Source organism: Carlito syrichta, unplaced genomic scaffold (assembly GCF_000164805.1).
Source record: "Carlito syrichta isolate Samal-C Ts95f unplaced genomic scaffold, Tarsius_syrichta-2.0.1 Scaffold302327, whole genome shotgun sequence".
NCBI classification, from domain to species: domain Eukaryota; kingdom Metazoa; phylum Chordata; class Mammalia; order Primates; family Tarsiidae; genus Carlito; species Carlito syrichta.
This window is the reverse complement of record NW_007246423.1, coordinates 388,221-403,642: the sequence shown is the minus strand read 5'-3', so window position 1 is coordinate 403,642 and position 15,422 is coordinate 388,221. Positions and strand designations below refer to the sequence as shown.

Genomic DNA, 15,422 nt, shown 5'->3' with positions numbered 1-15,422 from the left:
GCTCGGTTGTCCTGGAAACCGCCCCAGCGCGCCGCCCCGTGCGCCCCTCCCGGCGGAGACTCCCCCCATCCCGGCGCCGAGCCTCGCCCGAGGGTCTGGGCACGGCGCCTCCAAAAGCTCAGTCTGTGAGTCGGGATTCGAGAGGCTGTAAATCAAAGTAAAATAGTATCGGCAAAGTGAGGAGGTGGGGCGAGCCCCCCTGCCTGGTGGCAAGTCCCCATTCTACGTGTGCGGTCAGCTGGAAGCCTGGGGACTCGGTCCCTCACCCTGGAGGACGTTGCAGCGGGGGAGGAGCGGGGGCTGAGCGGGCCTCGGCCCGTGAGAGGAGGCTCTTGAGAGGGGTAACTCCAGTTCAAGGTGGAAATTAGCAAATATTAAGTAGGACTGTAGAGGAAGCACAGAGGAGAACTTGAAAGTCTGATCCTTGAAGGAAACATGTCTTCTGTAGTTCTACCATATTTGAGTTCAAACTTGACTTTGGGCATTGTTGCAGCGTGACGTCGGGCTAGTTCCTTAACATTTTTGAACGTGTTTCCTGGTTCTAATGTGAAATGTAGTACTTTGAGAATGATTATTATGAGGATTAAGGATATGGCCTGTAAAGTGCTTATTAGTGCCCTATACATTGTAACCACTTCAAATATTATCAGTTATCAGCACTATTACTTTTTAGGTGCCTCTTTCGTTTTGAGGTTTTACATTTCTTTGGTGCTGAATTGAAACGGAAAGGTTTATTTTTGGTGGTAGTCACTCAAAAATATATATGGAGTTCCTGTTTTGTGCCACATACCGTGTTAGTCACTGGGGATATGAAGTGACAATTAGGCTTTGGACTCACCTGTTTATTCTTAAATTACCAAGACAACCACAAAACAGAAACTTCCTCCCTTCACTATTTAGTACCAAGGGTAATGAGACTAACACTATAAGATACAATATTTAATGCTTGAGCGTATGTGTTTCCTGAGCAGATGTATTGAGTTTTGATTCTAGACTAGGTTGATGAATATTAAACTTTCACTGCATAAGTATTTGCCGGCTTTCTATCTCCATTTCTCCTATTAAACTGAAAACAAAGCATAACTCTGTACTTTTGTTTTCTTTGTTAATTTTGTGAAGTTGTATGTTAGCGTTTTCCAATATCTTAAACTCCATTAATGAACATGATTTTAAAAGTTGCTTAGTACTTTATTATAAGCTGTAATTCAGCCACTTCTTAAATGTTGAATATTTAGATCGTTCCTCAATTTTTTGCAAGTATAACGCCCTACAGTTACATCCTTGAGCATAAGTCATGGTTATCATTCAATAATAAGACTTAACTATTTGCTGATTACTGAGTGAAAAACTGAGAATTTCTTAAGGCTTTTGATAGATAAGATAGCAAATTGCTTTTTAGAGATTTTTTAGTGCCTCACGCAACTATATATTCATCAGGATTATGTATTGTCCTCTTTTAACCTTTGTTAATTTTATAAGGCAAATTGTATAATCTTTTTTAAAAAATTTATTTATTATAAAGATGTGGGGTGCAAATTGTATAATCTTAACTAAATTTTTTTTGGTTAATGAAACATTTGAATATTTTTTCTATGCATCCTCAATTTGGATCATCTCTAATTTAAATGATTAAAATAGCTTCCCAACTGCTTTCCTTGCTTCCACTCTGCTTTCCTACTCCATCCATTCTCCACATAGGGCAGAATGGTCTTATGCATAGTAAAGCAGATCATGTGGCTTTCCTGCTTAAATGGCTTCCCTTTGAAGTAGAGTCACCATCCCATCTTCTTACCAGGCATTTGTGATCTGGCTTCTCTCTTCTTTTTAATCCTATCTCCAGTCTCCCTAGTTCTCTTGTCCAAACTCACTGGTTTTCTTTCTCTCTGTTCCAAATCTTCCAAGTTCCTTTTATGCTCTGGCCTTTTCTTTGGCTATTGTCTCCACTAGAGTGCCCTAACCCCAGACTTTTCCACTCCAGCTTCTTTTCACCTCACATATCTTAGTTCATATGTGACCTCTTCATTGAGGCCTTCCCCGGCTAATCCTGTGAGCCAAAGTAGCATTCCTGCTGTCCGTACTGCTCTTTCTTATATTTTGACTTGAGGTCTACGTATTAAGGATGCTGACTTTTTTTTTTTTTTGATTTGGAGTCTCACTCTGTCCACTGCAACCTTGACCTGCTGGGCTCAGGCAATCCTTCCAAGTAGCCTCAGCCTTCCAAGTAGCCAGAACTACAGGCATGTGTCACCACGCCAGGCTAATTTTTTGATTTATTGTAGAGATGAGATGTCACCAAGTTGCCCAGGGTGGTCTTAAGCCACTGAGCTCAGGCAGTCCTCACCTTCACCATCCAAAGTGCTGGAATTACAGGCTTGAGCCACCGCGCCCAGCTGGGATGCTGACTCTTAATCATATCAATGCAAATACTTTTCCCATCCTTGTCTTCCAATGTTCTTTTATTTTATGTTTTAAACATTTAAAATTTTTCTGTAATAAAATGCATTACTCCTTTTCATGAGGTTTTTATATAATAATAAAGCAACTGATAACAACAGCTGACTTCAGCGTTTATTTAGGATCTTCTAAATGTCAAGGCCTGTTCTAAGCATGCAATAAGCTAGTTAATGATAGAACCAATATTCTAACCCAGGTCTGTTTAGATGACCTTTTAACCATGCTATATTGCCATTGTTCTGATTAGAGCCACTAACTTACTTGGATCTACTATACATTAAATAACATAAGAAGCAGCATAAAAGGAAAAATATTGAACTTTAATTTTGACTTATTTCTAGATAAGGTTTACAATGGAATTTTTTTATTATGGTAAAATGTATATAACATAAAATGTACTATTCTATTTTTAAGTGTTCATTTCAGTGGCATTTACATTCATAATGTTGTGCAACCATTACAACTATTCATTTCCAAAAGATTTTTATCATCCCAAACAAAAGCTCTGTACCATTAAACAACTCCCATTCCCCTTCTCCCCAGTCCCTAGTAACCTCTAATTTTCTTTGTTTCTATGAATTTGTACCTCATCTAAGTGGAATCATACAATATCTGTACTTTTGTGTCTGCTTATTTCACTTAGCATCATATTTTCAAGATTCATCTATGTTGAAGCATGTATCAGTACCTCATTTCTTTCTTGTGGTTGAATATATTCCCTGTATATATGAACCGTTTTGGCTGTTGATTTGTCTGTGGGTAGAGTCTTAGATTGTTTCAACCACTTGTTGACAATTGTGAATAATGCTGCTTTACGTTTGGTGTACAAAGGGAGACCTAGAAAAAACAGAATTTGTTTTTTTTTTTAAATTGTGTATTTATTTTTACATGTTTAAATTTCAGTCACCTTTTTTTTTTTTTTTTTTTTGAGTTGGAGTCTCCCTCTGTCGCCCAAACTGGAGTGCGGTGGCCACTCCTGGCCACCACAACCTCGCCTGCTGGGCTCCGGCGATCCTTCCACTTCAGCCTTCCAAGTAGCTGGAATTACAGGCATGCGCTACCACGTCCGGCTGATTTTTTGATTTATTGTAGAGATGAGGTCTCGCTGCCCAGGCGGGTCTCGAACCCGCGGGCTCAGGCAATCCACTCACCTCAGCCTCCCAAAGGCGCGGGATTACAGGCTGAGCCACCGAGCCTGGCTTCAGTCACCTTTAAAGTACTCTCATTTGATGCAATAAACCGATCGAGACTCTTTTTCCACTGCTCTGGTTTTTGAACTTCACAATTTTGTTGCCTTTTAGTGCTTCTGCCAGTTTTTGTTTCACCTCTTCCACATTGGCAATTTCCTTTGAGGCCTTTTTTTCATCTGGGGAAACAAAAAAAAGTTGCTTGGGGTGAGATTGGGTGAATAGAGAGAGTGGGGCTTGGGGTCATGCCATGTTTGGTCAAAAGCTACTAATACAGTGCAGTTGCTTTCAATTTTGGAAGGTATATACCTAGCAGTGGGATTGCTGGATCATATAATTCTGTTTAACTCTTTGAGGAACCACCAAACTGTTTTCCACAATAGCTGCTTGATTTTTACATTCCCACCAGTAATGAATGAGCATTCCATTTTTTCCATCTCCATCTTCTTCGTTTTTCAGTTTTTAAAAAAATAACAGCCATCCTGATAGAGATTAAATGATATCCCATTGTGGTTTTGATTTGCATTTTCTTAATAACCTAGGGTGTTGAGCATCTTTCACATGCTTATTAGTCATTTATATATCTTCAATATAGAGAAGTTACTATTCAAGTCCTTTGCCCATTCTGGAATCTTTTTTGTTGTTGAATTGTAGAAGTTATTTGTATATTCTAGATATTTAATCCCTTACCATATATGTGATTTGCAAATATTTTTCCCACATTACTGAATTTTTGTAGTTATAAGGAGCATATTTAATTTCTTTAGCAACGTGATAGGTTTGCCTCAAACCCAGTAAACATTGTAATACCCAATACAAGTTTTTCATCTTTATCAGTATATGCAATCTGCTGTTGCATTGTTGCAATCACTACATAGATGCTTCCATGTTTTCTAAATTTTATTTAACTTTATATCTGTATGCCTGTGTATTTACATAGTCTATATACTGTTCCTCTTAGTTCCTCTAGCACAATACCTCACTCTCTGTAGATGACTTGAGTTTACTAGTTGAATTGATAATCATTTTACCATCATTTGGTGAAACCATAGTTTATGTAGCCCACTTTGTGTGTGTGTGTGTGTGTGTGTGTGTGTGTATCATATGCAATTCTTAGTTGCAAGCCACAGAATTCACTGTTTAGCTAGCATAGCAGAAAAAAAATATTAGCAAACATTTGGAAACAGACTCTCCAAGACACCCAATAAACAGCAGGTGCACTGCTCAAACCACACCCTGGGGATTGCTGTAATGAAGTTTTATCCTGCAGTCACAGCTCACACCAATAATGCTAAGGACCGGGTGTGGAAGTGCCATCACAGTTTATCCCTGAAGGTGAATGGTTGTGCCACCTCCTTCACCAAAAAGATGGGTTTTCTCATTTGTTTCCTCACATTGCTACTTCTGAATTAAAGTCTTACATGGATGCAATTGATTGGTAGGCACTAGATCCCATTACCAGATCGAGGAAGCTGGAAAAGTGAGTTCTGATTGTTGTTTGGGACAGGAGGGACCCATAATGTGGCATAGGAAACATGAGCAAAGATTGTAGATGGCCACAGCATAACAAAGCCTATTACATTCTTTAATACAGGAACTACTTATGTGTACCTTTATATTATCTATGCCTATATGACTTATAAAGATGTGGCTCATGAGACTCTTCCAAGTGAAAACATCTCCTTTCAGAAAGCAGTGGAAGAAGTCATGTCATAGTTATATATCAGTGGAGCCTGTGAGGTCACCTGCAAATATATGTAATTGGGATTCTGTATTTTTCTCATTTTAAAATGTAATATAGCAGGAGAAGAGTAAAATGTGATTTCAGGTGGTGAATAAAGGAGAGCTTTAGCTGGTTGACTCTTTTCTTTATAGTCAAATATTGGAGACAGCCTCAAAAGCAAAAAAGCCTGCCGTACCAAATAATTTCTAGAGGTCTTCCAAGGTGTTGGTTTTGAGTTTTAGCCCACAATACTTGATAATATAAGAGTTCATCTGCCTTAATATTTTATGTTAAAATGCTAAGCCTTGCCGGCTCGGTGGCTCAGCCTGTAATCCCGCGCCTTTGGGAGGCTGAGGTGAGTGGATTGCCTGAGCCTGCAGGTTTGAGACCCGCCTGGGCAGGCGAGACCTCATCTCTACAATAAAATCAAAAAATTAGCTGGGCGGTAGCGCGCGCCTGTAATTCCGGCTACTCGGAAGGCTGAGGCGGAAGGATCGCTGGAGCCTAGCAGGCGAGGCTGCGGTGGCCGGGAGCGGCCACTGAACTCCAGTCTGGGCGACAGAGTGAGACTCCAACTCAAAAAAAAAAAAAAATGCTGAGCCTCTCATTTGTCACTCATTCATTTTTCACTTTCTGAATCCTCTTTTGTCTTCAGTCCCCAGTGGCTTGTTCCAACTTTGGAGTGCACCAAACTACTTAACTATGAGTTTTTAATACCTGAATCAGGAAAAGGGACTGTGATATGAACTGCTTGATTTTTTTTCTTTTGTGCGTATCTGTCTTTAGGATTGTAACATTTTCCTTTTTATGCCGATTTTCCTATAGTTTCTTTCAGATAACACGTCAGATTTAAAATGAAGCAAGGTAAAAACTTACCTCGTTTAAAAATATGTATCATTTTTTTCTCTGGTATCAATGGAAGTTAGTAGAATGTTTTTCCAGACTTGAAATACAAAGAAGAAATATGTAGGATGAATTGTGTGCATTCAGCAAAGGAGAATCTTAACTTCCCATTGGACAATTGAATTACTTATCTTTTATGGGATGAATAATATATGCTTACTTTACTGTAGAGCATTCATTGCTGTATTTCAAAGATCAAATTACTTCCTCAGTGCTAATGAATAGATAACCAATTTAATTTGTTCTATGATCTATCTATTGGGTTTTTAGAGGGCTCAATAAATAGTACCCCTCTTCCCAATTTTGAACAAACTGAAAGATATAGTATAAAGCAAACAGGAAATAAGAATCTATATCATTTTAAATTTATAATAAAGGCTGAGCTAGAGGATATAGCTTAATAAGAAGGCCAGGTGGGTCTAGTATTAAACAAGAGAACTAGGCAGCATACCTTCTGGGAGGACCGAATGTACCCTGTGACTAGTTTATTCCCAAGAGGAGAATGGTTAGAGCTGAGCCAAGCATGCCCAGTTTATTCTTTCCAAATTAGCCAATTAGGGAAGTCACTCCAACTCCCATGGAAGAGGAAGTAAAGGGACGAGATGAAGGAGGAGTTTAAAATTAATTGAAACCCCTTACTTGGAAGGAACATCAGTATGGGAACACACACGCACACCCACACACACCCACATTTACATTACCTTTGCCAAATGCTTTTAGGAATCCTTCAGGTGTTACGGTTTTTCTGTTTTGCAAATTCTAGTTTTCTTTTAGTATTTGATACTTAAACTATCTACCAGTCATTTGGTAGTGTCAAATAATTTGAAAAATGATTTTTACATCAGGTTGGCCTTATGTTGTTTGGTACTATGAAATAGTCATCACAGTAGACAGTGTTTATATAAGACAGTTTGTGGGAGAGGCAATTTAGTTTCCCAGTTTATGAGTATAGTTCTGTCATGAGAAGGTTTTGGTTGAAATCTTGCCATTGTTGCTATGTGATGTGTAGCTTTGTGATGTTGGTCAAAAACCAAACTTTCTTTTTCTTCTGTAAAATGGGACAGTAATAGTATTTTACCTCAGAGGAGCCTCGTTGTAATTATAAATTAACTTTTTTTTTTTTTTGAGTGGAGTCTCACTCTGTCACCCAGGCTAGAGTGCAGTGGCTGTTCCTGGCCACCGCAGCCTCGACCTGCTGGGCTCCGGCGATCCTTCCGCCTCAGCCTTCCAAGTAGCTGGAACTACAGGCACATGCTACCACGCCCGGCTTATTCTTTTTGATTTATTGTAGAGATGAGGTCTTGCTGCCCAGGCGGGTCTCGAAACCGCGGGCTCAGGCACTTCACTCACCTCAGCCTCCCAAAGGCGCAGGATTACAGGCTGAGCCACTGAGCCCGGCATAAATTAGTTTTTAAAAGTGCCTAAATAGTGCACTAGAATGTAGTTAGTACTCAATAAATACAAGCAATTCTTATTGTTGCTCATAAATCTTAAAGTTATAGAAAGTTATAGCATGTGTTACAAATGGCCTCCAGAAGAAATGGATGATTGAAGGGTGTTGCTAGGTTTACATAAAATAGTTCATGTCCAAAATGTAATGTAGATACTCAATAAAGTTAGTTTTTGTCTTTTTCCTGCATTGTTTTGTAACTTGCTTAATTGTATTGGGTTTCCCCATTGATAAAATTGGGATAATAACACTAACTTTATAGGCTTGTTAAAAGGATTTATTTATTTTTTATTATATTTATTTACTTTAAAAATGTGGGGTACAATTCAGAATTAGGGAGATAAGAAGTTATCTTATGAGTAAAGTTTGGGCTTCCCTTTAGTCCCCACTTCACCTGGTTTGTTGAAACAATATGTACATAGAGTTTATACAGTTTCTGGTACATAGTGCACGTTCATACTGCTGATGTCACTTAGGAAATTGAACATTTTTTATGCTTATTATTGTTATTTTACTGTAACTTATTGTGTTGCTATTGGTAGAATCTTTTCTCTCTCTCTTTTTTTTTTTTTTTGCATTGGAGTCTCACTCTGTCACCCAGACTGGCGTGCAGTGGCTGCTCCCCACCACTGCAGCCTCTACCTGCTGGGCTCCGGTGATCCTTCCATCTCAGCCTTCCAAGTAACTGGAACTACACGCGCACGCTACCACGCCCGGCTAATTTTTGACTTATTGTAGAGATGAGGTCTTGCCAAGTTGCCCAGGCAGGTCTCGAACCCGCAGACTCAGGCAATCCACTTACCTCAGCCTCCGAAAGCACTGGGATTACAGGCTGAGCCACCGAGCCAGGCTCTTCTCTCTCTTTTTTTAATGCTTTGTAAGAACTCTTTCTATATCTAGGTCATCAACTGTCCCTTTTCCCCCTTTAACATATTTATATTGTTTAATTGGTGATTTACACTTCAATTTTGTTCTGTTTTTTTCTAAGCAGAATTTTTAATGACGATTGGGAGTTTTCTAGAAAATTAAGAAGGAAAAGGTTATACCAAACAGGGATAAGACACACAGACACATGAAATAGCAAGGTCTATGTGGAGATACAAGTACTGTACTAAGATGCTGTCACAATGTAAGCACTACAAGAAAGTAGAAGATGAAATTTAAGAGGTGCTAAATTATGAAATGGCATTTATACCCTATAAGGTGCCTGGATTTTTATCCTGTAGATCGGGTTAGTAACTGAAGGTTAATTGAGTTTACCACAGTTATATTCTGGAGATTTTACCCTCAGGCCTAAAGGGAGGTTGGATTAGAGAGGCAGGATGGCCAGATAGGAGATGATTGGTGAGAGATAATGAATTTATGAAGAGCTGACAATTGGAGAAGACTTTATTTGGGGGCTATGTGGGAACTACAAATCCATAAAACTTGGTAGTTATTTGGATGATTTAGCAGATGGTATAGTTGCAAGTCATGATGGGAGAGAAGTATTAGGTTTTATTTTGATGTTACAGTGTTTGAACTGTCTGGGAGACCCATAGAAGTATCAATTAGGCGACCCCTTGTGCATTTGTGATTGGAGGAGAAATAGGGCAGGAGATAAAAATTAATTAGTGTATATGTGGGGGTTGTATAGATAAGCAAACCAGTAAGATGGACTACTGAGGGACAATGGCGTTTCATGGGGAATAGGAAGAATATTGTGAAGTATTGTCCAGACTTGGGACTATTTCCCCCATCCCTGACTTCTTTCTGCCTCTACCCTCAGGGTGCAGCCTCAGGCCAAGGCTGGTCTCTGAGGGTGTGCATATTCCCAGTAATGAGTCTTGGGATGCTGGTGACCAAGCAAGGCTGAAAACAATGCAGTCATCACTCTTAATCAGTGTAATTATAAATAGCATATAGGAATAATTAACTTGATTGCTTTGATTATAAAACTGTTTGCTATACTTCCCCAAGTTGCAGATTCTTCACCAACCTGCCACCATCAGTATCTCTTGAAAGTTCTAATAAGCCTGCTGGATCTCCAGGTGACTTTTTTAGAATAAGTAAACACTACACACAAGCCTTCTCAGCTTTGGTGTTACTGTGTTACAGATATTCAAGAAGGGAAACTGAACAGGAAATGGTTAAAGACTGAGGAGGAGAACCAAAGAGCCTTGTGCTGTGAAAATAAAGAGAGGGGAAAATTTCAAGAAGGAGGGACTAAATAATATAAAACGAAGTGAAATAAAACGCATGAGCGTGCCACGGCACTCCAGACTGGGTGATAGAGTGAGATGAGACTCTAACTCCAAAAAAAAAAAAAAAATTAAAATGAGATTTTGGATTAGTTGCCGTATCCTAGCTGGTGTTCTATGCAGGAGTCTTCTGAGTGCTGTTAATCAGTGTGCCTTGTAGTCTAATAAGCTTAGAAACTCTTCCCCTGACCTGCTTTCCTGGAGACATTCTCAGGACACATGAAATGTATCAAAGGTGTTGAGAAGTCCTACAGTAAAAACTATGGCTTAAAACAGTGCTTCCTGTATGTAGTTAACCTTTCGCACTTGGAGACGTCTCGTGTATCACCTACCAGCAACTCAACCTCACTTTTTTATGAAATAGTGAAATATGAATTACTTCATATTAAATAGTATAATATTGGAACCAATTATTTTATTGTAATGGCATTTAGTTTACAGTAGAATTTTGGACATGGAGAAACTTATTTATGACAAAAAAATCAAAATTTTATATCTTATATTTTTCTTACGTGTGGTAATGTGTGAAACAGTCACCAACATGCATTGCGCATTCCTTGATACATGTTGTACGATAGTAATTTGTTTGACATCTTCCACCTGGTGTTTTTCTGTTTGCTCAAACAATGTAGTCTTATTTTCTTCCTCTCATATTAGTAATATGTAATATATTGCCCAGTCTGTTGTTCAAAGATGTTGTAGAACGCACTTGTGATTCCTGCAAACCACTCTCAACTAATCGATCAGAAGCTTGACAGATTTCAAATGGGACATAGGTTTTTCATTGTTTTTGAATGGAAAACTTCAATAAAACATACATTTTTGAAAATTTTGCACTTTTATAAGTTTTTCCTGTGTAATCACCAGCAATCTCTTTATGACCCCTGAGAGGGGACATTTGAGTGGTTTACCAGATTTACGGTGTCCCCTTAGAGGAGACATCCAAGTGCAAAGGGTTAAGCAAGAAGACCTCCCCCTTGTCTCTCCCCCCTTGTCTAAGTGGGGAAGAGGAGAGAGAGTACTTATTAGCATCCTGGAAGCAGTGTTCCTTAGTTCCTGTTTCAGGAAATGTCAGCTGGGCAACAGGAGGGCAGTGATGGAGCTGTGGGAGGAGATGCTGGAGTTGCTGGTGAGGAGAGGTGCCTGGGCCGCATGTATTGGCTGACTTGTTCACAACTTGGACCCTTCTCTGTAGTTCTTCTGTTGGGCAGAATTTATTATTGTTCCCACTGTCTCCGTTTTATCTGAGATGTCTAAAGCTGAACTACTCATCTCTGTCTCCGTCCAAAATGGCTGCCCCTGCAGCCTGCCTCATCCCAATAGCAGGTGTCTCCGTTCTTCCAGTTGTCTAGACCTGAGCCTTGAAGTCATCCTGATTCTTCTTTCACCCACATCAGCCAATTCTATAAGCTCTACCTTCAAATTGTATTCATAATTCTATCATTTCTCTCCATTCTTACCTTTACCACCTTGTCCAAAATCTCTCCCGTTTCGTCAGACTTCATTTTTTCATCATCTTAGATTCGTTCAGCCCCACCTGCCTTCTGGGCTCTGGGCTGCTTATCTGGTGTCTCACCCTAGCTAATGCTGCTGTTGCCTCAGGGTAGTGGGATGCTGCCAGAGGGTAGTGGGATGAGCTTGGGATCCTCAGAATAATCAGCCTACCCCTGGCACCTGATGCAATGCCAGGTAATGGGCATGGGATCTGGCTGCTCCAGCGTGTCTGAAGGGCCTGCGTAATAATAACTGAAGTGGGTGTGGGAAGCTAGAGGTAAGGGGAAGAGGTACACCTCAGGGATGACTTTGACCATTATGGAACAGGATGAGAAAAGAGCCAACAGGAACATCCCTCTCCTTCCCCCTCCAGCAGTGCTCCCCTCCAGCAGTGCTCTCCTCCAGCGGTGCTCCTTACTCAGAGACATATGGGGATAAGAGAAGTGCTGTCCTAGACTTCACAGTGTGTCTGCCACAGGGCTTCTCTCCACCTCCCGAGACAGCCCTCTCCCTGACAGCTCAGAAGCGTGGGGTCCCTTACAGCCTGGCCCTGCCAGGCCCCTCATGCAGAGCAGTTGGCTGGGTTTCCTGCAGAGCTGAAACCAGTTTGGTAGTGTCCTGCCTTCTGTTTACTTTCCCTCCTTCCATGCTGTACTCTTACCGCTTGGGAGTTTACCTCCCAGAAAAAACGTCTACACTAAGCTTCACCCGAGCTACTTTTCTAGGGATCCTGGACAAAGGATTATTGGTATAGCCTTTTTACTTGTCTCCTTGCTTCTACTCTATCACTTAATGATCTTTTAAAAATATGGCGGGTAAGTCATTCCTCCGATGACAACTTCTGAGGGTTTTCTCATGTCACTCAATGAAAGCCAGAGTCCTCAACCAGTCCCCAGGCCTGCTTGGTCTAGAGCCCCTTTCCCTCTAGGACTGCACCTCCTGTGGCTGTCCCCTTGCTACTCTGTTCCAAACCCCGGAGCTCCCTGTTCATTCCTCCTACTAAACCAGCATGCTCCCATCTCTGGGCCTCTGCATTTTCTCTTCCCTCTGTCCTGGGAAGGTCTTCTCCCAGATGCCTGCCAGGTCTTCCGCCTCCTGTCTCTCAGGTTGCTGCTCAGAGACATTCTCTAACTGACCAACATAAAAACAGAGACACTCCTTTCTCCCATGCTGTCTGACTTATTTTGCTCTTTTTTCACCGTAGTATTTTTAATTGCTAGGCATATTACATACCTATTATTATTATTTGTCTCCCTCCTCTAAAATGTCGGCTCCATGATAGAATAAACTTTGTCGAGGGCACATACATAACATATACATGACTTGTACATATTTGTTGAATGAATGAACACATAAGCTAGAGTTATGTTTGTGAAATATGTTCAAGGGGGGACCTCTAAAAAACCAGAATTTTTAACTAAAAAAATGTGCATTTATTCTTACATGTTTAAACTTTAGTCACCTTCAAAGTTCTTTCCATTTGATGCAAATCACCTGTCAAGATGCTTTTTCCACTGCTCCAAACAGTTTTTGAACTCGTCAATTTTTATGCCTTTTAGTCCTTTGCTGTCTTTTGTTTCACCTCTTCCACATTGGTAAAATGTCTCCTTTTGAGGACTTTTTTCATCAGGCGAAACAAAAAAAAAGTTGCTCATGGCGAGGGTGAATAGGGAGGGTGGGACACGGGGGCCATGCCATTTTTGGTCAAAAACTGCTGAACACTCAGTGCGGTGTGGGCAGGTACGTTGTCATGATGGAAGACCCAGTCATCTCTTTGCCTCAACTTGGGATGTTTCTTCCACAAATCATTACTCAGCCTTCTCAGAACTTCCAGATAAATACTCTGGTTGACCGTTTGATCCATAGAAACAAATTCCAAGTGTACCAAAGGAGTTCACACTCCAAAAGATACTTCTGGTTTTTTTAGTTCCCCCCCCCCCGTATTGCTTGAAGTAGGTACCATTTTGCTGTGTTAAGTTTAAACTTGAGTCTTAAGTCTAAATCACAAAGGGTTTTTGTAAACATGATTGTGTGTGAAATTTTAATTGAATAACAGATTTTTTCTGTGATACATGATACATCATTTTAAATATTTTCAAAATAATCAAGTCTTTTGAGAATAAATCAGTCTTTACTCAATGTAAAATTTAAGTCATGTTAAGAGTGAGATGTGGTCAAAATGATGGAAGTTTGAGTTTTATCTTTTCATTCTTATTTCTGTTAAGAAATATGACATCTTTGTTGTACAAAGTTGAAATGAAGTTGGTATATGAGAGCAAATCTATAAGTAATTACAGAATGATTATTATAATGATACATGAGATTAAAGCTATGTGTCCATTCTAGAACTTTCTTAGAATTTCTGCTGCCTTTTCCTTTCTCCGTGGAAGGTTATCAGGAATACTGCTGAAAAATGCTATTCAGAAGTGATGCCAACCAATTCCCTCACCTTTTCTAAAAGCAAATATTAACATCTCATTTTTAGAGGATAGGTAGAATATATGTTAGGATTTAAAAAATACTATTACTTCATTTGGACCAATAATTGTTTTTACTTTTATCCACTAATTCTTTTCATTTTGGGACTGTAAATCACTACAAACCTATAAAACCCTGAACTGAAGTGAAAACATCTCCACTAAAGAGTTGAGCATGAGTAGTTCCTGGGCATCCATTAGTGATTTCTGTTCAAACTCAATAGTTAAGTTAATAATCCCCTAGTATTCATTGAATGAGACTTAAGACAAATGCCAGAGCCTTTCAGCACAAACATGACCCTCATAGGCTTTGACATGTGCCTTACTTATAGATGAATTTTGTTCCAAAAATAACCCATAATTCAAGGCATTTGTAGTAAAAAAAATTCTAGTAGAAGTATTTCGAACTTTAATAGATCAAATAATACTAAATATGTAGTTTTTCCGTGTATAAATTTTATCCCAAAACCCTGAGGTTTAGATAAAAATGAAGCATCACAATAATTTCTCTGCTTCTTCAGAAGGAATGTTATTTTTGTGTCTTCAATTTATTTTTGTGGTTATTGTCTGCTAAGTCAATTGTTAAAACTATATTCTTTGAATATCCAAACTTAACGGTGCTCTTTGTTGATTTGGCTTATTACTGGTCATTTATGTCTAGCTTATTCTCTATCCAATGAGGTTTTGAACTGTCAGAATGTTGGTGACCATGGTTTGAAGGAAAAGATGTGAATATACCATTTTTCTTCACTTGTCTTGGTATGTCAGTATGTGGCAAGGCCAATATACTTAAAGCCCAGGGATCTGTTTCTATAAAGAGATGATCTTTTGCATACTTCCCATGATTATAAAATAAAAAGGCTTGTGATCCCATTATTTTAAATAACAAAAACAAAATTCATACATTTATCCCGATAGACATATTTGCATAAATTCTTCAATACAAGGTATTCATTCTACAGAAAAATTATACTTTTCAAAAAGAATATATAGCTTTATAATTTACTCTTTGGAACCTTCATATTTCTTAATTACTAAACTTTATTTTAAATAGCAAATCAACAAAGTGCTGCTTGGATAAGTTACATTAGCCTGAGGAAACTTTAATACCAGTTCTGGATGTTTATTGAGGTCACTCAATGGAATTGGTCAGAAATCATACAGATGAATTTAAAGATTTAGAAATAATGTTCAGTGGAATGACCTCACAATTACAAGTACTGGATGTCATTGTAAACAAGCCTTTTGAAAATTGCTTTACAAAGCAATACAGTAGGTTACTTTGTAGAAATCACAAATAGCTAATGGGCATTTGTGGTAGGCATAAAATTTTCAGTGACAATCATCATGCATGAACTCAGAAAGGGCTATATCTCAAGTAACTTTAAAATCAAGTTCATGTGCCCTTGAACACTATATTAAGTGACTTAAACCATCTCTTATAGATAAAGACCCTGACAATAAAGACCTCAGAGATACACTTGAGAACACAGA

General features: G+C 39.2%; 1 protein-coding gene across 3 annotated transcripts in view; it reads left to right on the top strand.

The window, feature by feature from the left end:
• The window catches only part of TRDMT1 (tRNA aspartic acid methyltransferase 1), a 53,920-nt gene that overhangs the window by 384 nt on the left and 38,114 nt on the right, over nt 1-15,422 (top strand). The window lies entirely within an intron of this gene.